The sequence below is a fragment of the Triturus cristatus genome, chromosome 8, assembly GCF_964204655.1.
Source record: "Triturus cristatus chromosome 8, aTriCri1.1, whole genome shotgun sequence".
NCBI lineage: Eukaryota > Metazoa > Chordata > Amphibia > Caudata > Salamandridae > Triturus > Triturus cristatus.
The window spans coordinates 1,145,361,804-1,145,387,754 of record NC_140591.1 but is presented as its reverse complement, the minus strand read 5'-3'; positions in this window follow the sequence as shown (position 1 = coordinate 1,145,387,754).

Below are 25,951 nucleotides of genomic sequence, written 5' to 3'. Positions count from 1 at the left end.
GGACAGGGGTAACCAGAGGGAGTTCCCAAGAAGGCCCCAAAGTAACCCCCAAGGGAACCAAGGGAAAGGTTCTCAGTCTCCCCCACCTCAGAAACCGACCGGGCCCCGACAGGTCCCCCTGTTCAGGAGGGGCCCCTAAAATGTTACAAGTGTGGTAACATGGGTCATTTTGCCTCTGATCCAAAGTGTCCCTTGTTTGGTAAACCAGCACCCACTGGTGCTCCACAGATGGCTAGTGTAGCCTTGGAGGAGGAGAGGGCTGTCCAAGGTGGGTGGGGTCCCGCAGAGATGTCCCTTGTCTCATTAGGAGACTGTGAGATGGTCCCCCAAACCCAGCTGCCTGATAACACTAAAAAATACAGGCAGTGGGTGACCATCAATGGCCGTAGGGTTGAAGCTCTGAGAGATACAGGAGCCAGCGTGACAGCTGTCAAGTGTCACCTGGTGTCTCAAGAGCAGGTTGTCCCAGGAGCATTCTATCCGGTTGTTGCCGCTGACAACACAGAGAGTCACTGCAAGGTAGCTCAGGTTCCTTTTGAGTGGGGGAGGGTCTCTGGTACTCTTCAGGTAGATGTGAGGTCCGCCATGCCTGTAGACTGTCTGTTAGGGAACGATTTGGAGAGCTCACCTTGGGCTAAGGTGGAGCGGAGTGCTCACCTGGAGATGTTGGGTATGCCGGATTGGGCATGTGTCACCACACGGTCCATGGCAGCAAGTAGAGGTGCTCAAGAGGTCCTGGAGCCTGAGAGGGAGGCCCAGGGACCGGCCTTAGAGAGATGAGGAAGGGGGCACGGGAAACCGGCCCCTGAAGTTCCCACGGTCCAGGAAAAAGCAGACCTTGAGGGGGATGCCCTGGAGTCGACAGGCGAACAGATAGCTGAACTGGGGGACCTGTCTGAGCTGACCCATTGGCAGCAAGAAGGAGGGCCCTCCAGGGAGGACTTTTGTAAGGCACAGAAAGAATGCCCTTCTCTTGTGGGTATATGGCAGCAGGCTGCAGACCAGGCCGCAGGTGATCAGTCTGGGTCACATTTCATTTACTGGGAGAACGACTTCCTGTGAACAGAGCCTAAGGTTGCTGAACCTGGGTCAGCCCGTGTGCTGGTGGTACCCCAGAGCTTCAGAGCCTTCCTACTGGGGCTGCTTCACGATGTGCTATTGGCAGGACATTTGGGGCAGGACAAGACCTTTGGCTTGTCATCCACTTTTATTGGCCTCAAATGCGCAGGAGTTCAGACACTCACTGCAGGACCTGTCAGACTTGCCAGGCAAGTGGAAAGAGTGGGAGGAAGCAGAAGGCTCCTCTCCAGCCATTCCCTGTGGTCAGTACCCCATTCCAGCGAGTGGGGATTGACATTGTTGGGCCACTGGACCCCAGGACAGCCATGGGCAACAGGTTTATCCTGGTTCTGGTGGACCATGCCACCCGGTACCCGGAAGCCATCCCTCTGAGGACAGTGACAGCCCCCGTGGTGGGACGTGCACTGATGGGAATTTTCTCCAGAGTGGGATTCCCTCTAGAGGTGGTGTCTGACCGGGGTACCAATTTCATATCCAAGTATATGAAATCCCTTTGGCAAGAGTGTGGTGAAACCTACTGTTGGAAGGCGTTCCCCGTGGAGGCTGCGGAATGCATTCCTGACCCCCCGGAGACCCACCTTTCCCAGAGTTAGGCCGAGCAAGAGCGGGGAGGCCCTTCCTGGAAGGGTCTCGTACCTAGGATCGCACACGCTGCGCTTACTCTCTTCGGATAGAGGGACACCACACAGTAGTTCTTGTAAGACAATAGACTTTATCGTTAGTTGTCAGGGATCTTTATGATCCGGAAGGCAGGTGCAGAATCAGTGCCACAAGCGGCGGCGATCTCGTGATGAGGGGTAGCGGGGTAGCGGGACAGTCTTTGAATCAGTGTCTCTGCGGAGGATCCGGTGCACAGCTCTCAATCCTCGAGCTGAGGGGATGTTGCTTCTCTCGGCAATCTCTGCCGATTCTCTTGGAGGAGCGGGCCGCGAGTCACTCAGCAGGCACCGGAGGTTCGTAGTTCAGGGAGCCGCGACGGCGTCAGCAGGGCTCAGATGGTTCAGAGTTCGGGGAGCCGCGACAGCGTCAGCAGGGTTCAGATGGTTCAGAGTTCGGGAAGCCGCGACCTCGTCAGCAGGGCTCAGGTGGTTCAGAGTTCGGGGAGCCGCGACAGCGTCAGCAGGGCTCAGGTGGTTTAGAGTTCGGGAGCCGCGACGGCGTCAGCAGGGCTCGGATGGTTCAGAGTTCTTCTTTTCGGGGAGCGATCGAGCCGCGACCAGGTCAGCAGGCTCTCGTCAGTCCAGGTCTTCTCTGCCTCCCGTCCCTTCCGCACCCCCTGTTATACTTCCCCTCCTCTTTGAAGTCCGGAGTCCTCGCCGAGAGGGGTCTGGGTGCCTGGGGCGGTGTGTCGGGGCTTCCTGTCGCTCGGCCCTTTGATCTGTTCAGGTGGGTCCGGGAGGGACTCCAGACGCCCAGCAGGTGAGGCGGCCGCTCACCGGGGGCCTGGTGGTCGATCGAAACCTCCCTCGGGGAAGAGGCCAGAGGTTTGACAGGGTCGGCGCCTCTCGGTCTGGTTTGGGGGGTTTCGCTCTCCCTCGGCCGGGCATGCGTGTTGGGGATCTGGCCGGCCATTGGGATGTTGGGCCATGGGGGCCGGAAGTCTGTGACATCGAGGATCGGTGCGGTTGCAGGGTAGCTTGCTGGTCGGGAGGGCCCACGCCACGAGGCCGGTCTCACACGTGCCCCCCCAGCTGAAAGGCGGGGAGAACTACCCATCCACTTGGGGGTTCTCCTCGCTGAAGCAGAAGAATCGGGACAGGCCGTCCGCGTTGGCATGGTCCGTCCCGGGGCGATGTTCCACAGTGAAATCCATCCCCTGGAGGGAGATGGACCAGCGTAGCAGCTTGGGGTTTTCCCCTCGCATCTGCATCAACCACCGCAAGGGTCGGTGGTCTGTTTGCACTCGGAAGTGTGTTCCGAACAGGTAGGGCCGTACCTTTTTGAGGGCCCAGACTACTGCGAAGGTCTCTCTTTCAATTGTGCTCCACCACTGTTCTCGGGGCAGCAACCTTCGGCTGATGAAGGCTATGGGCTGATCTATACCTTTGTCGTTGAACTGTGAGAGGACTGCCCCGATGCCGTGTTCCGAGGCGTCCGTCTGGACCACAAACTCCTGGACGTAGTCGGGGGCTTTAAGCACCGGAGCAGTACACATAGCGGCTTTTAGGGCGCCGAACGCTTTCTGGCATGGGGGAGTCCATTGTACTTTCTTGGGGTGTTTTTTGGAGGTTAGCTCTGTGAGGGGGCCTGCGATGCTGCCATAGTTCTTAATAAACCTCCGGTAGTAACCGGTGAGGCCCAGGAAGGCCCGGACTTCCGTTTGGGTCGTGCCCAGGACAAGATGGCGTTGATCTTTGGCTGGAGGGGGCGACCTGTCCGCTTCCCACCTGGTGCCCCAGATAGATTATGGAGCCGTGCCCAATTTGACATTTGCTGGCTTTGATGGTGAGGCCGGCCCGGCGCAGAGCCAGCAGGACTTGTCGGAGGTGCTGGAGGTGCTCGGTCCATTGGGAGCTGAATACCGCTATATCGTCGAGGTATGCTGCGCTGAACCCCTCTAGTCCGGACAGGACCCTGTTCACCAGCCGCTGGAAGGTGGCCCGGGGCATTCTTCATTCCAAACGGCATCACCCTAAAGCGGTAGTGCCCATCCAGGGTGGAGAAGGCGGAGCGCTCCTTGGCTCCCTCGGTGAGGGCAATCTGCCAGTATCCACAAGTTAGGTCGAAGGTGCTGAGGTAGCGAGCGGCCCCGAGGCGGTCAATGAGCTCGTCTGCGCGGGGGATAGGGTGAGCGTCCGCTCGGGTGACCGCATTGAGTCCTCGGTAGTCCACGCAAAACCTCAGCTCGGGGGCGACACCAGGGGTAGCCGCTTTCGGAACCAGGACTACCGGGCTGGCCCAGGGGCTGTCGGAGGGTTCAATCACCCCGAGGGCCAGCATCTTCGCTACCTCGGTCTGGATGCAGGTTCGGACCCGATCAGGGACCCGGTAGGCCCGGTGTCTCACTGGCGGGCTGTCGCCGGTGTTCACGTCGTGGACACACCAGTCGGTGACCCCAGGGGTTAGGGAGAAGAGGTCCGCGAACTGCCTTAGTAGCTGGTGGCAGTCGTCGGACTGTTGGGCTGTGAGGGCGGTTGACAGTCTCACCCCCTCCACGGAACCATCGGTCTCTTTCGCCCCTAGGGGGTCTGGAAGGGGCTCGGTGTCTTCTTCTGCCCCATCGTCGGTGGCCAGGAGTAAACTCAACTCCGTCCTCACAAAGTGGGATTTGAGGCGGTTCACGTGGAGAACCCGGAGGGGGTTCCACGGGGACTGCACATCGGCGAGATAGGTGACTTGGCTCTTCCGCTCGACCACCTTGAAGGGTCCAGTCCATTTATCTTGGAGGGCGCAGGGTTTCACCGGGGCCATGACCCAGACTTGTTGGCCCGGCTGAAACTCGACCAGCGTAGCATTCTGGTCATACCAGCGCTACATCTCTTCCTGGCTAGACTCGAGGTTCGCCTCTGCGAGTTCTCGGAATTTCCGGGTCTGGTTGCTGAGCGCCAAGATGTATCGGAACACATCCGGAGGGGTCCCCCGGAGAGTCGTTTCCCAACCCTCCTTGACCAGGCTCAGGGGTCCCCGGACGGGGTGTCCGTATAGCAGTTCGAATGGGCTGAACCCCAGGGATTTTTGTGGAACCTCCCGGTAGGCGAACAGGAGGCAGGGGAGGAGGACGTCCCATCTCCGGCGTAGAGGTTCTTCGAGGCCCATGATCATTCCTTTCAGTGTCCTGTTAAAGTGCTCGACTAGGCCATTCCCTTGGGGGTGGTACGGGGTGGTGAACTTGTACGATACTCCGCACTGCTGCCATAGGGACCTCATGTATTTGGAGATAAAGTTCGTACCCCGATCACTCACGACTTCGCGGGGGAACCCCACGCGGGAGAAGATCCCCATCAAGGCCCGGCCTACCACGGGGGCCGTCATGGTGCAGAGGGGGATGGCTTCGGGGTAGCGGGTGGCATGGTCCACCAGGACGAGGATGAACCGGTGGCCCTGGGCGGTCTTGGGGTCCAGCGGTCCCACGATGTCGATTCCTACCCGCTCAAAAGGGGTACTGACGACGGGGAAGGGTTGTAGCGGAGCCTTGCGCTTTCCCCCACTCTTTCCACTGGCCTGGCACGTGAGGCAGGACTTGCAGTGGGTCTCCACATTCGCTCGCATCTTGGGCCAATAGAAGTGGGTGACGAGTCGCTGGTAGGTCTTATCTTGGCCTAAGTGTCCAGCCAGGGGTACATCATGGGCCAGGCCCAGGAGGAGACTTCGGAAGCGCAGGGGTACCACCAGTACTCGGGCCGATCCCAACTCGGCCGACTTCTGTTCGCTGTACAGGAGGCCGTTTTCCCAGTATACCCAGTGGGTGCCGGTCCGGTCGCCTGCTGCTTGGGCCTCGGCCTGCTGTCGGGGTCCAATGAGAGAAGGGCAGGTGGATTGTTCTTGGCAGAATTCTTCTCGGGAGGGGCCTCCTTCGCAGTGCCACTGGGCCATTTCCGGCAGGTCCCGGAGCTCGGTCAGGGGTTCGGGGTCGGGAGGCATGGACCCCTCGTCGGGAACGGTCGCTTCGTCCGGAAGGGGGTTGTTGGGCTCGGGTGGCGCATCCTGGACCTCGGGGATGGTGGCGGTGCTCAGCGGCATGGCCTCCCCTCCCTCGGAGGAAGGCACTCTGAGAGTCATCGAGCGCGTGGTGGCGCATACCCATTCGGGTAGGCCCATCATCTCGAGATGGGCTCTTCGTTCTACTTGTCCCCACGGGGAATTCTCAAGGTCATTGCCCAGGAGGCAGTTCACGGGCTGGGAGGTTCGGACTGCCACCTTTAACTTGCCGGTGACTCCCCCCCATTCGAAGGGAACTAGGGCCATCCGGCAGAGGCTCTCGGAATTGTATGATGATATGACGGGACAAAAGGCGCCGGGCAGGATCTGATCTTCGGAGACCAGGTGACAATGAACCGCCGTGACACTCGCCCCCGTGTCCCGGAGGCCCTCGACGCAGTGACCGTTGACCGTAATCTGCTGTCGGTACTTCTTCGTGTTGGCGGGCAGTGACGTTCCGGGGACCATCTCCCGGTCCCCTAGGGAGACCAAGGCCATGGCGGCTGGTTCCCATTCTTCGGAGTCTTCCATCTCTTCCCCCAGGGCTACGGAGGCCATTTGTCGAGCCCGCGGGGTTGTTGTGGCGGGTCGTTGGTTCATGGGACATTGAGGGTCGCTGGCATAGTGTCCGGTCTGTTGGCAGCGGAAACAGGTGATCCTCACTCGGGGCCCCGGCCTCCCCGGTGGCCCGGTGCTGGCCGGAGGTGGAGCTGGAAAGGGCGGAGGTTGTCCTCTGGGGGGGCTGAGCGGGGATCCCCCCGGGAGTTCCCTTGGCCGGCCTTGATTCCCTCCGCCCCTCTGCCGGGGGGGTCCCTGACTGTGGCGACCGTAGTCTCCCACGGGACCCCGGGAGGCCCGGGTGTTTACCCACCGGTCAGCCTCGACGGCCAGTTTTCGAGGGTCTGTGAGTTTGCTGTCCAGGAGGTGCTGGCGCAGCTCTACAAAGAAATTAGCGGACAAGTGTTCCCATGCGATTAGGTCGAACAGCTCCTCAAAGGTGGAGACCTTGCTGCCCTTGATCCACCCGTCCAAGGCCCGGCTGTAAAAGTTCACGTACTCCACCCAGGTGGTACCGGGTATCTTCTTGCAGTCTCTAAATCGTTGCCGGTACATTTCAGGGGTGAGCCCATATCTGGCTACTAGGGCCTCTTTCATGTGACTGTAGGAGTTCATCACCGTGGAGGGCAGGTCCAGCAGGGTATCTTTCCCCTCGCTCAGGAACCGGCCCCACAGCCCAGCCCCCCAGTCTTTCTGCGGGACTCGGTGGGAGGTCATGGCGACTTCTTAGGCCTTGAACCATTGCTGGATGTCGTCGTTCTTATAGTATTCCTTCACCACATCTTTGGGGATGTAGACCTTTGGTTCCACGGTGGAGGAGAGGGGTTGGGTTTCCGAGGGTCTGGCCTCCGCATTCTTAGCCTTGAGCTCAATCTCTTTCAGGCTACGTTCGTGCTCCAGTTGGAGTTTTCTTTCTTCGTGTTCTCTTTGTCGTTTCTTTTCCTCGAGTTCTCCTTTTAGGCGTAACTGTTCTACCGCCAGCTTCTTTTCGGCCAGTTTTAGCTCTCCTTCGATTTTTAATTTTGCTAGTTCTAGCTCGTGGTTGCGACCTCTTTCTCGGTCCGCTAGTTCCTCTGGGGATAGGCCCCCCTCGGGGGCGCCGTTCCTCCCCGGGGTGCTTCGTGGTTCGTTAGGAGGCTCTCCTTCTGTTTGTGTCCGAGGAGTTCCCGCCTCGACCCAGGTTTTTAATGCTCCCTGGAAGTCCTCTTTTGTGCTTAGTCCGGTGATAGCGATTCCAAGGTCTTTGCAAAATTGTTTCAGTTCTCGGTGCGTATAAGATTCCAACTGGTCCTCTTGGAATGTCGTGCTCGTGTGGGTGCCTGCGGCAGCTAGGGAGGTTTCTCCTTCCATTTCTTCTTGGTAGTGCGTCAGCCGTTTACTGCACGATCTCTAGGTGTTGGCTCGGATCCCGTCGCCTGCCACCAAATGTTGGAAGGCGTTCCCCGTGGAGGCTGCGGAATGCGTTCCTGACCCCCCGGAGACCCACCTTTCCCAGAGTTAGGCCGAGCAAGAGCGGGGAGGCCCTTCCTGGAAGGGTCTCGTACCTAGGATCGCACACGCTGCGCTTACTCTCTTTGGATAGAGGGACACCACACAGTAGTTCTTGTAAGACAATAGACTTTATCGTTAGTTGTCAGGGATCTTTATGATCCGGAAGGCAGGTGCAGAATTAGTGCCACAAGCGGCGGCGATCTCGTGATGAGGGGTAACGGGGTAGCGGGACAGTCTTTGAATCAGTGTCTCTGCGGAGTATCCGGCGCACAGCTCTCAATCCTCGAGCTGAGGGGATGTTGCTTCTCTCGGCAATCTCTGCTGATTCTCTTGGAGGAGCGGGCCGCGAGTCACTCAGCAGGCACCGGAGGTTCGTAGTTCGGGGAGCCGCGACGGCGTCAGCAGGGCTCAGATGGTTCAGAGTTCGGGGAGCCGCGACAGCGTCAGCAGGGCTCAGATGGTTCAGAGTTCGGGGAGCCGCGACCTCGTCAGCAGGGCTCAGGTGGTTCAGAGTTCGGGGAGCCGCGACAGCGTCAGCAGGGCTCAGATGGTTCAGAGTTCGGGAGCCGCGACGGCGTCAACAGGGCTCGGATGGTTCAGAGTTCTTCGGGTTCGGGGAGCGATCGAGCCGCGACCAGGTCAGCAGGCTCTCGTCAGTCCAGGTCTTCTCTGCCTCCCGTCCCTTCCGCACCCCCTGTTATACCTCCCCTCCTCTTTGAAGTCCGGAGTCCTCATCGAGAGGGGTCTGGGTGCCTGGGGCGGTGTGTCGGGGCTTCCTGTCGCTCTGTCCTTTGATCTGTTCAGGTGGGTCCGGGAGGGACTCCAGACGCCCAGCAGGCGAGGCGGCCGCTCACCGGGGGCCTGGTGGTTGATCGAAACCTCCCTCGGGGAAGAGACCAGAGGTGTGACAGGGTCGGCGCCTCTCGGTCTGGTTTGGGGGGTTTCGCTCTCCCTCGGCCGGGCATGCGTGTTGGGGATCTGGCCAGCCATCGGGATGTTGGGCCATGGGGGCCGGAAGTCTGTGACATCGAGGATCGGTGCGGTTGCAGGGTAGCTTGCTGGTCGGGAGGGCCCACGCCACGAGGCCGGTCTCACACCTACAAGTTTACCACACCTTACCACCCCCAAGGAAATGGGTTGGTTGAGAGATTCAACCGTACCCTCAAAGGCATGATAATGGGTCTGGAAGAACCCATGAGGCGTTCTAGGGTTCAGCCCCTTTGATCTCATGTATGGCCACCCAGTGAGAGAACCACTAAGTCTGGTCAAGGAAGGCTGGGAGCAATCTCCCAGGAAACCTCCCCAGAATGTATATAGCTACATGCTGGCCTTCAGGAATCAGACTAGGTGATTCAGGCAACTTGCTGAGGCAAATCTGGAAGCCAGCCAGGAGGATATGAAGTGGTGGTACGACCAGAATGCCACTCTGGTAGAGCTTCAGCCTGGACAGAAGGTGTGGGTCTTGGCCCCCGTGGAGCCTTGTGCGCTCCAGGATAAGTGGACCTGTCCCTTTGAGGTTGTGGAGCGCAAGAGTCCTGTTACCTATTTGGTGGACTTGGGGTCTCCCAGGAACCCCTTGAGGGTCCTACATGTTAACCGCCTGAAGCCCCACTTGGAGAGGTCCCAAGTGGGCATGCTCTTGGCAACAGATGCTGGGATGGAAGAGGAGACCGAGCCTCTTCCTGGCCTCCTGTCAGCCCAGGAGCAAGATGGGTCAGTGGATGGTGTCATCCTCTCTTCCACCCTGACCCCTGAGCAACAGAATGATTGTCGCCAGCTGCTGGGACAATTTTCTGATCTGTTTTCCCTGGTTCCCGGTGTCACTGATTGGTGCATCCGTGATGTGGACACTGGGGATAGTACACCTGTGAGGCACAAGGCCTACAGGGTGACTGACAGGGTGAAACTATGCATCAAGGCGGAGGCCTCCAAGATGTTTGCACTCAGGGTAATTGAGTCCTCCAGCAGTCCTTGGGCCAGCCCAGTGGTCTGGGTCCCAAAGGCTGCAGCGCCGGGAGCCGCACCCGGTTCTGTGTGGACTACCGAGGACTCAATTCAGTCACCAGGACTGACGCACTCTCCATCCCCAGAGCTGATGAGCTCATAGATTGGCTAGGGGCTGCCAACTACCTCAGCACGTTTGATTTAATGTCTGGGTACTGGCATATAGCCTTGACCGATGGGGCCAAAGAGTAGTCAGCATTTTCCACCCCAGATGGGCACTACCAGTTCCGGGTCATGCCCTTCGGGATGAAGAATGCCCCTGTCACCTTCCAGAGGTTGGTCAACCAGGTGTTGGCTGGACTGGATTTGTTCAGTGCTGCCTACCTGGATGACATCGCAGTGTTCAGCTCCACTTGGGAAGAACACCTGCGCCACCTCTGGGAAGTGTTGATGGCGATGCGGAGGGCAGGCCTCACGATCAAGGCCAGTAAGTGCCAGATCGGGCAGGGTTCCGTGGTGTACTTGGGGCACCAGGTTGGGAGCGGCCAGGTGGCACCCCGTCAACCCAAGATAGAAGCCATCCTGAGTTGGGAGTCGCCCAAAACCCAGACAGAGGTGAGAGCCTTCCTAGGTCTCACCGGATACTACAGGAGGTTTGTCAAGGGGTATGGCAACATTGTTGCCCCCTTGACCGCGCTGACTACCAGGAAGCAGCCCAGGAAAGTTATTTGGACTGACACCTGTCAGAAAGATTTTTGAGGCCCTGAAAGCTGCTATGTGCACGGCGACCGTGCTCTTGACTCCCAACTTCTCCAAAGAGTTTATCGTTCAGACAGACGCTTCAGAGCATGGTGTGGGGGCTGTTCTTTCACAGATTAATGAGGAGGGCCTAGATCAACCTGTAGCCTTCCTTAGCAGGAGGTTACTTCCACAGGAACAGAGATGGAGTGCTATTGAGCGTGAGGCATTTGCTGTGGTCTGGGCACTGAAGAAGTTAAGACCATACCTATTTGGGTCTCACTTCCAGGTTCAGACAGACCACAGGCCCCTCAGATGGTTGATGCATATGAGGGGTGAGAATCCTAAGCTATTGAGTTGGTCCATTTCCCTACAGGGGATGGATTTCACGGTGGAACATCGCCCTGGTACAGATCACGTCAATGCTGACGGTCTGTCCAGATTTTTCCGCCTTAGTGATGATGAACTCCCTGGGGTAGGGTAGTTCTCCCCACATTTCAGCTGGAGGGGACACGTGTTAGACCTGGCACCTTGGCGTGAGTCTCCCTTCCACTTTTTGTTGCTGTGCCTCATGTGTTTTTCTGGTGTTAGCTGCTCACAGCACTGTACCACTGCCAACCAGTGCCACAGTGCAAGTGCTCCCTATATAAAATGTATATGTTGGTTGGATTCCATGATTGGCTTATTTGGTTTACTGTCAGACCCCAGCAAAGTGCACCAGGAGTGCACAGGGCTTGTAAATCCAAATGCTGCTAGTGGGCTTGCAGCACTGGTTGTGCCACCCACAGAGGCAGCCTTGTAAAATGTGTCTAAGGTATGCTATTGCAGAACCTGCGTGCAGTCTGGTACTGTCATGCTGACTGGGCAAGTGCACCCACTTGCCAGTCCCTAAACTTTCCCTTTAATTCATGTGATTCACCCCTATGGTAGGCCCAAGGGCAGGGTGCATTGTAAGCATAAGGTAGGACAAGCCCTGATGTGTGTGGCATGTCCTGATAGTGAATTACAGCCATTTTCGTTTTTCACTATTGCAAGGCTACCTGTTCTCATAGGCCAGAATGGGCTGTTAGAATTGTTACATTCTATGATCCTAACAGACCCAGGGAACATGGTAGAAATTCGAGTTTTGTATGCCTGAACTCAGAATAATAAAATACATATTTTAGTAAAGTTTATTTTAATATTCTGTGTTTGCAAATACCACTTTTAGGAAGCTGGTATTTGCTTGCCTAACCATTTCAGCCCGCCTCTGCTACGATGTGTATCTGCTGTCTGGCTTCTGTGAGTGACAGGGCTGGGGAATTCCAGAGGGGCAGGGCTAGGTAGCCTGGTGGTGAATAGAGAGATTGACATCCAGATGGGTGGGAGGAGTGCACCTGGACTCTGAATAGGGCTGTGCTCTGCCACCACAATGCTGGCTCCACCTCCTGTGGAGTGGCTGATGTCTCTGCCCTGCACCCTGAATAGAAAGTCAGAGACATGTCAACAAAGTGCTCAGGAACTGGTTCTGGATGGGCAAATGCCCCTCTACCCCAGAGGAACAAAGGAATTAGGGGTATAAGTATTGGGACCCTGCTCCCAAGAAATTAGATCCTACTTGACAAGAAGAACCTCTGCCTGAGGAGAAGGAACTGGGAAAGCTGTAGGGAGGAGTACTGTCCCTGACCTGGGGGATTGGCCTGCAGTGGTTGCCTTGCTGCTGGAGGAGAGGCGAAAGACTACAAAGAAACTTTGCTTCAACTTGTGCTTAAAGATCTCCAAGGGCTTGTGAGTGAGCTTGCCCCCTGAACGAAGTCCCAGGACCAGTGGACTTCATCCGCCTCGCAATCCGCTGCTAGAAACGCTGTTATTAGCATTTTCCGAGGCCGGGGGCTGTGTACGCCTCGTTCCGCCAATTCATATCCAGCAACACACCGTACCCTGCCTGTCCGCCTCAATCAACGCGTCCTACGATCCGTAAATCGCACCGTGACTGGCCGACTTCGCCGCGTACAAACGCTTTGCTTCATCGAGTCATCTTGGTTGGTACGACCTGCACCCTGCCGCTGAAGTTCAAGGCTGCCGCTCGCATCGAAGGGGGGAGTACACACCGTACGTCTGCCCCGCACCGCAGACCAAGACTGAAAGCCGCGGCTCCTACAGTACGGCCGCAACGAACAACAGCCGCACCGCATAAAAGCACCGTCCCCTCAAGCAACGCGACTCTGGGCCCCTACGAGCCGTAGCTCGCACCGTGAAAGTAGGACAACGCCACGTGGAACGCTTTTGTTTTCACTGCTTCGTCCGTGCCGGACTCATCGAATTAAGGTACTGTGTACGACTCGCACTGCATTTGTGTGCGCTTGGGACCGGAGCGTCCGCAGCGCATGATTGACTCTTCCTGGGCATTTTCATCACCGTGAGAGCCGGACAAAGGGTACGAATCGCACAGAACTCTAAAACCAAGCGTTTTAACAAGAACTCTTCATTGCTAATAGTATTGTGGTCACTTTTGTCGTTATTTGGCCTTGTGCTAAGTCTTTACATTAAAGATAACTATTTTTGATATAACTCTAGTGCGGTGTCCATTTGTGGTGTTGTTACTGGGTTACTGTATATGGTCACAAATGCTTAACCTATAATGCTCTGAGATAAGCCTTGTCTGCTCACGCCAAGCTACCTAGCGGGTGAGCAGGGGTTGTTTAGGAGTGTACCCCCTTACCCTGACTAGAGGAGAGGGTCCCTGCTTGTCACAAGTATCTACCTGTGCCAACCAGAGATCCCCAATTCTAACACTACCTCAGAAGGGAGTCCATGTCCACCCCCAGCACAGTCCACTCCAGAAGAGGATCTATGTCCACCCCAGCATAGTCCACCCCAGAAGGGTGGATGTTAATCCACCAGTACAGTCCACCCCAAAAGGGGCGCTATGTCGACCCCCCTGCACAGTCCACCCCAGAAGGGTGGATGCCCGTCCCCCAGCACAATCCACCCCAGAAGGGGGTCCTTGTCCACCCCCCAGCACAGTCCACTCCAGAAGGGTATCCATGTCCACCCCCAGCACATTCTACTCCAAAAGGGAGTCTATGCCCACCCCCAGCACAGTCCACACCAGAAGGGGTCTATGTCCACCCCCTATCACAATTCACCCCAGAAGGGGGTCTATGTCCACTCCCCAGCACAGTCCTCCCCAGAAGGGTGTCAATGTCCATCCCCCAGCAGAGTCTACCACAGATGGGGGTACTTGTTTACCCCCAGCACAGTCCACCCCAGAAGAGGATCCATGTTCTCCCCCAAGCACAGTACACCCTAGAAGGGGGTTTATGTCCATCCCCTAAGCACAGTCCATCACAGATGGGTGGATGCCCATCCCCCAGCACAGTCCACCCAAGAAGGGGGGCTATGTCCACCCCCAGCCCTGTCTACCCCAGTTGAGGGTCTGTGTTCACCCCCCAGCGCAGTCCACTCCAGAATGCGGTCTATGGCACCCCCCAGCAGAGTCTACCCCAGAAGGGGGTCCATGTCCAACCCAGCACAGTCCACCCCAGAAGAGTGGATGCCCTACACCCTAGCACAGTCTACCCCAGCATGGGGTCTATGTCCACCCCTAGCACAGTCTACTTTAGAAGGGGTTCTATGTCCACCTCCCCAGCACATTACACCCCAGAAGGGGGTCTATGTCCAGCCCCCAGCACAGTCCACCCCAGAAGGGGGTCCATGTCCACCCCCCAGCACAGTCCACCCCAGAAGGGTGGATGCCCTTCACCCTAGTACAGTCTACCCCAGCATGAGGTCTATGTCCACAACTAGCACAGTCTACTTTAGAAGGGGTTCCATGTTCACCTCCCCATGCACAGTACACCCCAGAAGGGGGTTTATGTCCATCCCCTAAGCACAGTCCATCCCAGATGGGTGGATGCCCATCCCCCAGCGCAGTCCACCCCAGAAGGGGGGCCATGTCTACCCCCAGCCCTGTCCACCCCAGTTGAGGGTCTGTGTTCACCCCCAGCACAGTCCACTCCAGAATGCGGTCTATGGCACCCCCCAGCAGAGTCTACCCCAGAAGGGTGTCAATGTCCATCCCCCAGCAGAGTCTACCACAGATGGGGGTACTTGTTTACCCCCAGCACAGTCCACCCCAGAAGAGAATCCATGTTCTCCCCCAAGCACAGTACACCCCAGAAGGGGGTTTATGTCCATCCCCTAAGCACAGTCCATCCCAGATGGGTGGATGCCCATCCCCCAGCACAGTCCACCCCAGAAGGGGGGCTATGTCCACCCCCAGCCCTGTCCACCCCAGCTGAGGGTCTGTGTTCACCCCCCAGCACAGTCCACTCCAGAATGTGGTCTATGGCACCGCCCAGCAGAGTCTACCCCAGAAGGGGGTCCATGTCCACCCCCCAGCACAGTCCACCCCAGAAGGCTGGATGCCCTTCACCCTAGAACAGTCTACCCCAGCATGGGGTCTATGTCCACCCCTAGCACAGTCTACTTTAGAAGGGGTTCTATGTCCACCTCCCCAGCACATTACACCCCAGAAGGTGGTCTAAGTCTATTCCCCAGCACAGTCCACCCCAGAAGGGGGTCCATGTCCACCCCCCAGCACAGTCCACCCCAGAAGGGTGGATGCCCTTCACCCTAGCACAGTCTACCCCAGCATGGGGTCTATGACCACCCCTAGCACAGTCTACTTTCGAAGAGGTTCTATGTTCACCTCCCCAACACATTACACCCCAGAAGGGGGTCCATGTCCACCCCCAGTACAGTCCACCCCAGAAGGGGGTCCTTGTCCACCCCCCAGCACAGCCCACTCCAGAAGGGTATCCATGTCCACCCCCAGCACATTCTATTCCAGAAGGGAGTCTATGCCCACCCCCAGCACAGTCCACACCAGAAGGGGTCTATGTCCACCCCCTATCACAATTCTACCCAGAAGGGGGTCTATGTCCACTCCCCAGCACAGTCCTCCCCAGAAGGGTGTCAATGTCCATCGCCCAGCAGAGTCCACCACAGATGGGGGTACTTGTTCACCCCCAGCACAGTCCACCCCAGAAGAGGATCCATATTCTCCCCCCAGCACAGTACACCCCAGAAGGGGGTTTATGTCCACCCCCAGCACAGTCCACCCCAGAAGGGTGGATGACCATCCCCCAGCACAGTCTGCCACAGAAGGGGGTCCATGTCCACCCCCACTACAGTCCCCCCGAGAAGGGGGTCCATGTCCACCTCCACAGCACAGTCCACACCAGAAGGGTATCCATGTCCACCCCAGCACAGTCTACCCCAAAAGGCTGTCTATCTCCGACTACCAGCACAGTTTACCCCAGAAGGGGGTCTATGTCCACTCCAAGCACAGTCCCCCCTAGAAGGAGGTCTATAGAAGGAGGTCTATGTCCACTCCCCAGCACAGTCCACCCCAGAAGGGAGGCTTTCTCCACCCCCCTGCAAAGTCCAGCACAGAATGGTGGATATCCACCCCCCAGCACAGATCACCTCAGAAGGGTGTCTATGTCCACCCCAGCATAGTTCACCCCAGTAGGGGGTTTATGTCCACCCGCAGCACAGGCCATGCCAGGGGTCTATGTGCACCCCCACCACAGTCCACCCCAGAAGGGTAGATGCCCATCCCCCCAGCCCAGTCCACTCAGCAGGGGGTCCATGTCTACCCCAGTACAGTCCACCCCAGAAGTGGGTCCATGTCCACCCCAGCACAGTCCACCCCAGAAGGGTGTCCATGTCCACCCCAGCACAGTCCACCCCAGAAGGGGGTATATGTCTACCCCAGCACAGTCCACCCCAGAAGGAGGTCTATGCCCACCCCCAGCACAGTCCATCCAGAAAGGGGGCTATGTTTACCCCCTGCACAGTTGACCACAGAAGGGTGGATGTACATCCCCCAGCACAGTCCACCCCAGAAAGTGGTCCATGTCTACCCCAGCATAGTCTACCCCAGAAGGTAGTCCATGTCCATCCCCAGCACAGTCCACCCCAGAAGAGGGTCTATGTCCACCCCCAGCACAGTCCACTCCAGAAGGGTGGATGCCCTTCACCCTAGCACAGTGTACCCCAGCATGGGGTCTATGTCCACCCCTAGCACAGTCTACTTTAGAAGAGGTTCTATGTTCACCTCCCCAACACATTACACCCCAGAAGGGGGTCCAGGTCCAGCCCCAGTACAGTCCACCCCAGAAGGGGGTCCTTGTCCACCCCCCAGCACAGCCCACTCCAGAAGGGTATTCATGTCCACCCCCAACACATTCTACTCCAGAAGGGAGTCTATGCCCACCCCCAGCATAGTCCACACCAGAAGGGGTCTATGTCCACCCCCCAGCACAGTCCTCCCCAGAAGGGTGTCAATGTCCATCGCCCAGCAGAGTCCACCACAGATGGGGGTACTTGTTCACCCCCAGCACAGTCCACCCCAGAAGAGGATCCATGTTCTCCCCCCAGCACAGTACACCCCAGAAGGGGGTTTATGTCCACCCCCAGCACAGTCCACCCCAGAAGGGTGGATGACCATCCCCCAGCACAGTCTGCCACAGAAGGGGGTCCATGTCCACCCCCACTACAGTCCCCCCGAGAAGGGGGTCCATGTCCACCTCCACAGCACAGTCCACACCAGAAGGGTATCCATGTCCACCCCAGCACAGTCTACCCCAAAAGGCTGTCTATCTCCAACTACCAGCACAGTTTACCCCAGAAGGGGGTCTATGTCCACTCCAAGCACAGTCCCCCCTAGAAGGAGGTCTATAGAAGGAGGTCTATGTCCACTCCCCAGCACAGTCCACCCCAGAAGGGAGGCTTTCTCCACCCCCCTGCAAAGTCCAGCACAGAATGGTGGATATCCACCCCCAGCACAGATCACCCCAGAAGGGTGTCTATGTCCACCCCAGCACAGTTCACCCCAGTAGGGGGTTTATGTCCACCTGCAGTACAGGCCATGCCAGGGGTCTATGTGCACCCCCACCACAGTCCACCCCAGAAGGGTAGATGCCCATCCCCCCAGCCCAGCCCACTCAGCAGGGGGTCCATGTCTACCCCAGTACAGTCCACCCCAGAAGGGGGTCTGTTAGACGGCGACCTCAGAGGAGCCCGGAAGGGGGTCCTGACTACCCTGAGACCCACCCTCGTAGTATCGTAGCCGGGCACTGGCGGGAGACTCCCCAGGGGGAGGAATCTCGCAGCTAGGATCGTACTTCTGGCACCACACGACACAGAGTAACCACACTGGGTCTTCTCAGAAAACAATCTTTATCAAGTAGGTTATCACGGTAAATATGTACAAGGTGAGCACGGGCTCAAGAGTCTCGGGAAGGTAGGGGGTAGCGGGACAGTCTCTGGCAAAAGTTCAAGCAGGGACGTATCCGGCGCACAGCTCCCAATCCTCGAGCTGGGGGATACGTGGTCGTAGTCGGGGTCCGGCGGGACCGTGAGAGTCTGGGGGAGCCGCGAGTCACTCAGCGGGCTCAGGTACAAGTTCGGAGGTCTTACGATCTTCAGGGAGCCGCGAGTCACTCAGCAGGCTTAGGCACAAGTTCGGAGGTGTACGATCTTCAAGGAGCCGCGAGTCACTCAGCAGGCTCAGGCACAAGTTCGGAGGTGTTACGATCTTCCAGGAGCCGCGAGTCACTCAGCAGGCTTAGGCACAAGTTCGGAGGTGTTACGATCTTCCAGGAGCCGCGAGTCACTCAGCAGGCTTAGGCACAAGTTCGGAGGTGTTACGATCTTCCAGGAGCCGCGAGTCACTCAGCAGGCTTAGGCACAAGTTCGGAGGTGTTACGATCTTCGAGGAGCCGCGAGTCACTCAGCAGGCTCTCGTTGTTCCAGCGTCGAATCTCCGGACCGACCCAGAGCACCCCTTGTTATAGGTCGACCCCTCTTTGATGTCCGGAGTCGGTGGAGGCAGGGGTCTTGTCACCTGGGGGTCGCTTGTCGGGGTTTCCTGCTATTGTCTTTTGATCTCGTTCAGGGCCGGGGCGGGAGGAGTCCCAGACACCCAGCAGGCACGGAGCCAGCCCGCAGGGAGGCCGGAGGGCCGATCGAAACCCATCGTCCCCGGGGAGTTCAGAGGTGCGATAGAAACTGCTCCTCCCTCTCTCATCCCCTGGAAGTGTGATGTCCTCCAGCCGGAGTGGCGCCTCTAGGTCAGGGTCGCGCTGGGGCCGGGCGGCCATCTTGACGCATGAAGTGGGCATGCGGGCCCGGGGTGGCCGAAAGGAGAGAGGCCATGGACGAGGATGTCCGGGCCGGGTGCGGGTGTTCTTCTGATAGGAAGGACCGGCTAGGCCGGGTGTTTGGGCTGCAGGTACCAGGTTTCGGTGGTGCGGGTGCACGGAGGGCCATTCTATGAGGCCGGGTCCAACACGCGTCCCCCCCAGCTGAAAGCCGGAGAGAACTGCCCATCATCTTGGGGGGTTCTCTTCGCTGAGGCGGAAGAACCGGGAGAGGCCGTCAGCGTTGGCGTGGTCCGTACCAGGGCGGTGTTCTACGGTGAAATCCATCCCCTGGAGGGAGATTGACCACCGCAGTAGCTTGGGGTTTTCTCCTCGCATCTGCATGAGCCCTCGCAAGGGCCGATGGTCAGTTTGGACTCTGAAATGCGTGCCGAACAGGTAGGGTTGTAGCTTTTTGAGTGCCCAGACCACGGCAAAGGCTTCGCGCTCTATGGTGCTCCACCTCTGCTCTCGGGGCAGCAGCCGCCGACTGAGGAAGGCGACGGGCTGGTCTAGGCCTTGGTCATTCACTTGGGACAGGACGGCCCCAATGCCATGTTCGGAGGCATCGGTCTGGACTATGAACTCCTTGGCATAGTCGGGAGCCTGGAGGACGGGAGCAGTGCACATGGCCTTTTTTAGAGCATCGAAAGCCTCCTGGCAGGCAGCCGTCCACTGCACCTTCTTCGGCTGTTTTTTAGATGTGAGTTCGGTGAGAGGGCCGACAAGGCTGCCATACCCCCGAATGAATCGTCGGTAGTAGCCTGTGAGTCCCAGGAAGGCTCGGACCTCCGTCTGGGTGATGGGTGGTTCCCAGGCCAGGATGGCGTCGATCTTGGGCTGTAGAGGGGCGACCTGGCCGCTCCCGACCTGGTGCCCCAGGTAGACTACGGAGCCTTGCCCGATCTGGCACTTGCTGGCTTTTACTGTGAGGCCTGCCTGGCGCAGGGCGGTTAGCACCCTCCGAAGGTGCTGGAGGTGCTCACTCCACTCTGAACTGAAGACAGCGATGTCGTCTAGATATGCCGCGCTGAACTGTTCCAACCCGGCCAGGACCCTATTCACCAGTCGCTGGAAAGTGGCCGGGGCATTTTTCATCCCGAAGGGCATTACGCGGAAGCGGTAGTGCCCGTCGGGGGTGGAGAAAGCGGACCGCTCCTTGGCCCCTTCGGTGAGCGCAATCTGCCAGTATCCGCAGGTGAGGTCGAATGTGCTGAGGAACCGGGCTGCCCCTAGTCGGTCAATGAGTTCGTCGGCTCGTGGAATGGGGTGGGCATCGGCTCGGGTAACGTCATTGAGCCCCCGGTAATCCACGCAGAATCGGAGCTCGGGGGCGACACCGGGGGCCGCTGCCTTCGGGACCAGGACCACGGGGCTGGCCCAGGGACTGTCAGAGGGCTCAATCACCCCCAGGGTCAGCATCTTCGAGACTTCATCTTGAATGCAGGACCGGACCCGGTCAGGAACCCGGTAGGCTCGGTGTCTCACCGGCGGGCTGTCCCCGGTGTCCACGTCATGAACACACCAGTTGGTGACCCGGGGGGTCAGAGAGAAGAGGTCGGAAAATTGTCTTAGGAGCTGGCGGCAGTCCGCTTGTTGCTGGGCAGTGAGGGCTGGGGAGAGGTTCACTCCCTCCACGGAGCCATCCTGCTCCTTGAAACACAGGAGGTCCGGGAGGGGATCCGACTCATCTTCGGCCCCGTCATCGGTGGCTAGCAGGAGGCTCAGTTCTGTCCGCACAAAGTGAGGCTTGAGGCGGTTCACATGCAGGACCCGGAGGGGGTCCCGAGGCGACTGGACGTCCACCAAGTATGTAACTGGACTCTCCCGCTCAACCACCTTGTAAGGCCCAGTCCATCTGTCCTGGAGGGCGCCAGGCTTCACGGGGGCCATGACCCACACCTGCTGGCCCGGCTGGAACTCAACCAGAGTGGCATTCTGGTCGTACCAGCGTTTCATCTCTTCTTGACTCGCCTCCAGGTTGGCCTCGGCCAGTTCTCGGAATTTCCTGGTCTGGTTCCGGAGGGCCAGGACGTATTGGAACACATCTCGGGGGGTGGTTTGGGGTGCCGCCTCCCACTCTTCCTTAACCAAACTGAGGGGACCTCGGACGGGGTGCCCATAGAGTAACTCAAACGGGCTGAATCCTAGGGACTTCTGGGGGACCTCTCGATACGCGAACAATAGGCAAGGGAGCAGGACGTCCCACTTACGCCGGAGGGGTTCTTCTAGGCCAGCGATCATCCCTTTCAAAGTCCTATTAAACCTTTCTACTAGGCCGTTTCCTTGGGGATGGTACGGGGTGGTGAACTTATAGGACACCCCACATTGCTGCCACAGGGACGTCATGTACCTTGAGATAAAATTAGTGCCGCGATCGCTCACGACCTCGCGGGGAAACCCCACCCTGGAAAAGATCCCCATCAGGGCCCGGCCCACCACAGGGGCCGTAATGGTGCGCAGGGGGATAGCCTCCGGATAGCGGGTGGCGTGGTCCACTAGGACCAAGATAAAACGGTGGCCTTGGGAGGTGGGGGGGTCCAGTGGTCCCACGATGTCGATCCCGACTCGTTCGAAGGGGGTACTGACGACCGGGAAGGGTTGGAGGGGAGCCTTGAGCTTCCCTCCACTCTTCCCACTAGCCTGGCACGTGGGGCAGGACTTGCAATGGGCCTCTACCGCTGCTCTCATTTTAGGCCAATAAAAATGGGTCACAAGACGGTTGTAGGTCTTGTCCTGTCCCAGGTGGCCGGCGAGGGGGACGTCGTGGGCTAAACCCAGGAGGAAATCTCGGAAGCGGAGGGGCACCACCAGTACCCGTCCGGATCCCAGCTCCACCGACTTCTGCTCACTGTACAGGATGCTATTCTCCCAATAGATTCGGTGCGTCCCGGTCTGGTCACCTGCGGCTTGGCTCTCGGCTTGGCGCCGCAGCCCGACCAGGGAAGGACAAGTGGCTTGCTCCCTGCAAAACTCTTCCCGGGTGGGTCCGCCCTCGTGGCGCCATTGGGCCAACTCGGGTAGGTCTCCTAACTCAGGGTCCGGGGCGGGGTCGGATGGTGCGGGTTCATCGCTAGCGACGGACCCTTCGGAAGGACCCTCGGCGGGGACTGTTCTGGTCTCTTCGATCGGGGTGCTCTCGACTTCCCTCTGGGGAGTGAGTCGGGCGGACATAGATCGGGTGGTGGCGCACACCCACTCGGGGAGTCCCATCATACCCAGGTGGGCCTTACGCTCTACGTGCTTCCATGGGGAACTCTCTAGGTCGTTCCCTAAAAGGCAGTCGACCGGCTGGGAGGTTCTTACGGCCACCTTGAGTTTGCCTATCACCCCCCCCCCACTCAAATGGCACCAGGGCTACCTGGCACATACTCTCTCTATTGTCTGCGGATATTACGGGGCAAAAGACGTTGGGGAGGATCTGCTCTTCGGGGACTAGGTGCCTGAGGACACCGGTGATACTGGCCCCGGTGTCTCGCAGGGCCTCTACCTGGTGGCCATTGATTTTGACAAGCTGCCCATATTTCTGGGTGTTGGAGGGGAGGAGGCTACCAGGGATCATCTCCCTATCTCCCAGGGATACTAGGGCCATCGCTGCGGGTTCCCACTCTTCGGCTTCCTCCACCCCCTCCCCCAGGGCTACGTTGGCTATCTGTCTCGTCGGGGGGACTTGGGTGGCCATGGGGCACTCTGGGTCATTGGCGTAGTGCCCGGGTTTCTGGCAGCGGAAACATGTGACGGTCACCCGGTGTCCCCGTTTCCCAGGGGGCCCGGTCACTGGTGGAGGGGGCACCGGGAAAGGTGGAGGTGGGGTCTTCGGGGGGCTAGGCTGGGACTCTCTCGGCCCTCCCTGGTTCCCTCCTCCTCTCTGGCGGGGTGGTCCCTGACTGGTTCGGGGGTACTCTCCTACCATGCCCCGGGAGACCCGGGTGTTGGTCCAGCGGTCGGCCTCCACAGCCAGCTTCCGGGGATCTGTGAGCTTGCTGTCCAGCAGATGCTGACGTAGTTCCACGAAGCAGTTCGCAGCTAGATGTTCCCACAACATAAGATCAGTGAGTTCGGCAAGGGTGGTGACTTTGCTGCCCTTGATCCACCCATCGAAGGCCCGACTGAAAAAGTTTACATATTCCACCCATGTGGTGCCCGGGATCTTCCTGCAGTCCCGTAACCGTTGACGGTACATTTCTGGGGTGAGGCCGTATCTTGTGAGTAGAGCCTCTTTCATGTGGCTGTAGGAGGTCTGCAGGGAGAGGGGTAGGTCGAGCAGGGTGTCCCTTCCTTCGCTCAGAAACCGCCCCCACAACCCCGCCCCCCAGTCCTTCTGCGGGATCCGATGGGAGGTCATGGCGACCTCGTAGGCCCGAAACCATTGCTGAATGTCATCGTTTTTATAATATTCCTTGACCACATCCTTCGGGATGTGGACCTTCTGTTCCGCTGGGGAGGCCGTCTCTCGGTTTCCTGGGGGCCTCCCTTCCTCGTTTCGGGCCTTGAGCTCGAGTTCCTTTAAGCTGCGTTCGTGCTCCAGTTGGAGCTTCCTTCCTTCGTGCTCCCGTTGGAGCTTTTTCTCCTCCAGTTCGCCTTGTACACGCATTTGTTCTACTGCTAGCTTTTTTTCCGCTAACTTCAATTCGCCCTCAATTTTGAGTTTGGCTAGCTCTAGTTCATGATTGCGGCTTCTCTCTCTGTCCGCGAGTTCTTCTGGGGATAAGCCCCCGTCTGGTACTCTGCCTCGCACCTGATTGCTGCCGCTTTCACTTTGGGGAGGTTCGGTTTCGTCGGGGCGCTCCCCCGTGCCTTCCAGGCGGGAGGCCCCGGTCTCCACCCAAGTTTTCAGTGCTTTCTGCAAATCTTCCTTAGTGTTGAGACCAGTGGTAGCGATTTTAAGTTCTTTGCAAAATTGCTTCAGCTCCTTGTGTGTATATTCTTCTAGATGCTCCACCTGGAACACCCTGTTGGCGTTGGTTTCTGCGGGGCTCATGGCGCTTCCTTCTGCCATCTTTGTCGGTAGTGCGTCCGTTGTTCACGGTACGATCTCTAGGTGATGGGCCCGAATCCCGTCGCTTGCCACCAATGTTAGACGGCAACCTCAGAGGAGCCCGGAAGGGGGTCCTGACTACCCTGAGACCCACCCTCGTAGTATCGTAGCCGGGCACTGGCGGGAGACTCCCCAGGGGGAGGAATCTCGCAGCTAGGATCGTACTTCTGGCACCACACGACACAGAGTAACCACACTGGGTCTTCTCAGAAAACAATCTTTATCAAGTAGGTTATCACGGTAAATATGTACAAGGTGAGCACGGGCTCAAGAGTCTCGGGAAGGTAGGGGGTAGCGGGACAGTCTCTGGCAAAAGTTCAAGCAGGGACGTATCCGGCGCACAGCTCCCAATCCTCGAGCTGGGAGATACGTGGTCGTAGTCGGGGTCCGGCGGGACCGTGAGAGTCTGGGGGAGCCGCGAGTCACTCAGCGGGCTCAGGTACAAGTTCGGAGGTCTTACGATCTTCAGGGAGCCGCGAGTCACTCAGCAGGCTTAGGCACAAGTTCGGAGGTGTACGATCTTCAAGGAGCCGCGAGTCACTCAGCAGGCTCAGGCACAAGTTCGGAGGTGTTACGATCTTCCAGGAGCCGCGAGTCACTCAGCAGGCTTAGGCACAAGTTCGGAGGTGTTACGATCTTCCAGGAGCCGCGAGTCACTCAGCAGGCTTAGGCACAAGTTCGGAGGTGTTACGATCTTCCAGGAGCCGCGAGTCACTCAGCAGGCTTAGGCACAAGTTCGGAGGTGTTATGATCTTCGAGGAGCCGCGAGTCACTCAGCAGGCTCTCGTTGTTCCAGCGTCGAATCTCCGGACCGACCCAGAGCACCCCTTGTTATAGGTCAACCCCTCTTTGATGTCCGGAGTCGGTGGAGGCAGGGGTCTTGTCACCTGGGGGTCGCTTGTCGGGGTTTCCTGCTATTGTCTTTTGATCTCGTTCAGGGCCGGGGCGGGAGGAGTCCCAGACACCCAGCAGGCACGGAGCCAGCCCGCAGGGAGGCCGGAGGGCCGATCGAAACCCATCGTCCCCGGGGAGTTCAGAGGTGCGATAGAAACTGCTCCTCCCTCTCTCATCCCCTGGAAGTGTGATGTCCTCCAGCCGGAGTGGCGCCTCTAGGTCAGGGTCGCGCTGGGGCCGGGCGGCCATCTTGACGCATGAAGTGGGCATGCGGGCCCGGGGTGGCCGAAAGGAGAGAGGCCATGGACGAGGATGTCCGGGCCGGGTGCGGGTGTTCTTCTGATAGGAAGGACCGGCTAGGCCGGGTGTTTGGGCTGCAGGTACCAGGTTTCGGTGGTGCGGGTGCACGGAGGGCCATTCTATGAGGCCGGGTCCAACAGGGTCCATGTCCACCCCAGCACAGTCCACCTCAGAAGTGTGTCCATGTCCACCCCAGCACAGTCCACCCCAGAAGGGGGTATATGTCCACCCCAGCACAGTCCACCCCAGAAGGAGGTCTATGTCCACCCCCAGCACAGTCCACCCAGAAAGGGGGCTATGTTTACCCCCTGCCCAGTTGACCACAGAAGGGTGGATGTACATCCCCCAGCATAGTCCACCCCAGAAAGTGGTCCATGTCTACCCCAGCATAGTTGTTAGACAGACCGGGAGGGTCGGCCGAGGACAAGGGGAGAGGTCTCCGGGGAGAGCCGTCTCCAGCGATCGTACAGACAAGTAACTTCCCCCCCACAGATGTACACCACACACGGATAGGTTTTAACGCTCTTTATAAGCAGTTTCTTAAGGTACGATGGAAGGGTACAAGGAGGTCTGGACTCCGGGGTCCCCTCGATTTTAGTCTCTGAGTTTGGGAAAGGGGGTAGCGGGACAGTCTGGTTACCAATCTGGTAGAGGCAATGATGGAGAGCTCACAATCCTCGAGCTTGGCGTTCTAGCTTGGACGGTCCGCGGCAGCGCCAGCAGGTCCCGGTGAAGATGGTCGTTACACGGTCCGCGGCAGCGCCAGCAGGTCCCGATGAAGATGGTCGTTACACGGTCCGCGGCAGCGCCAGCAGGTCCCGATGAAGATGGTCGTTACACGGTCCGCGGCAGCGCCAGCAGGTCCCGATGAAGATGGTCGTTACACGGTCCGCGGCAGCGCCAGCAGGTCCCGATGAAGATGGTCGTTACACGGTCCGCGGCAGCGCCAGCAGGTCCCGATGAAGATGGTCGTTACACGGTCCGCGGCAGCGCCAGCAGGTCCCGACGAGGATGGAGGATGTAGAAGGCCGCGGCAGCGCCAGCAGGCAGGACGGTAGTTCACAAGGCAGGGCTACGG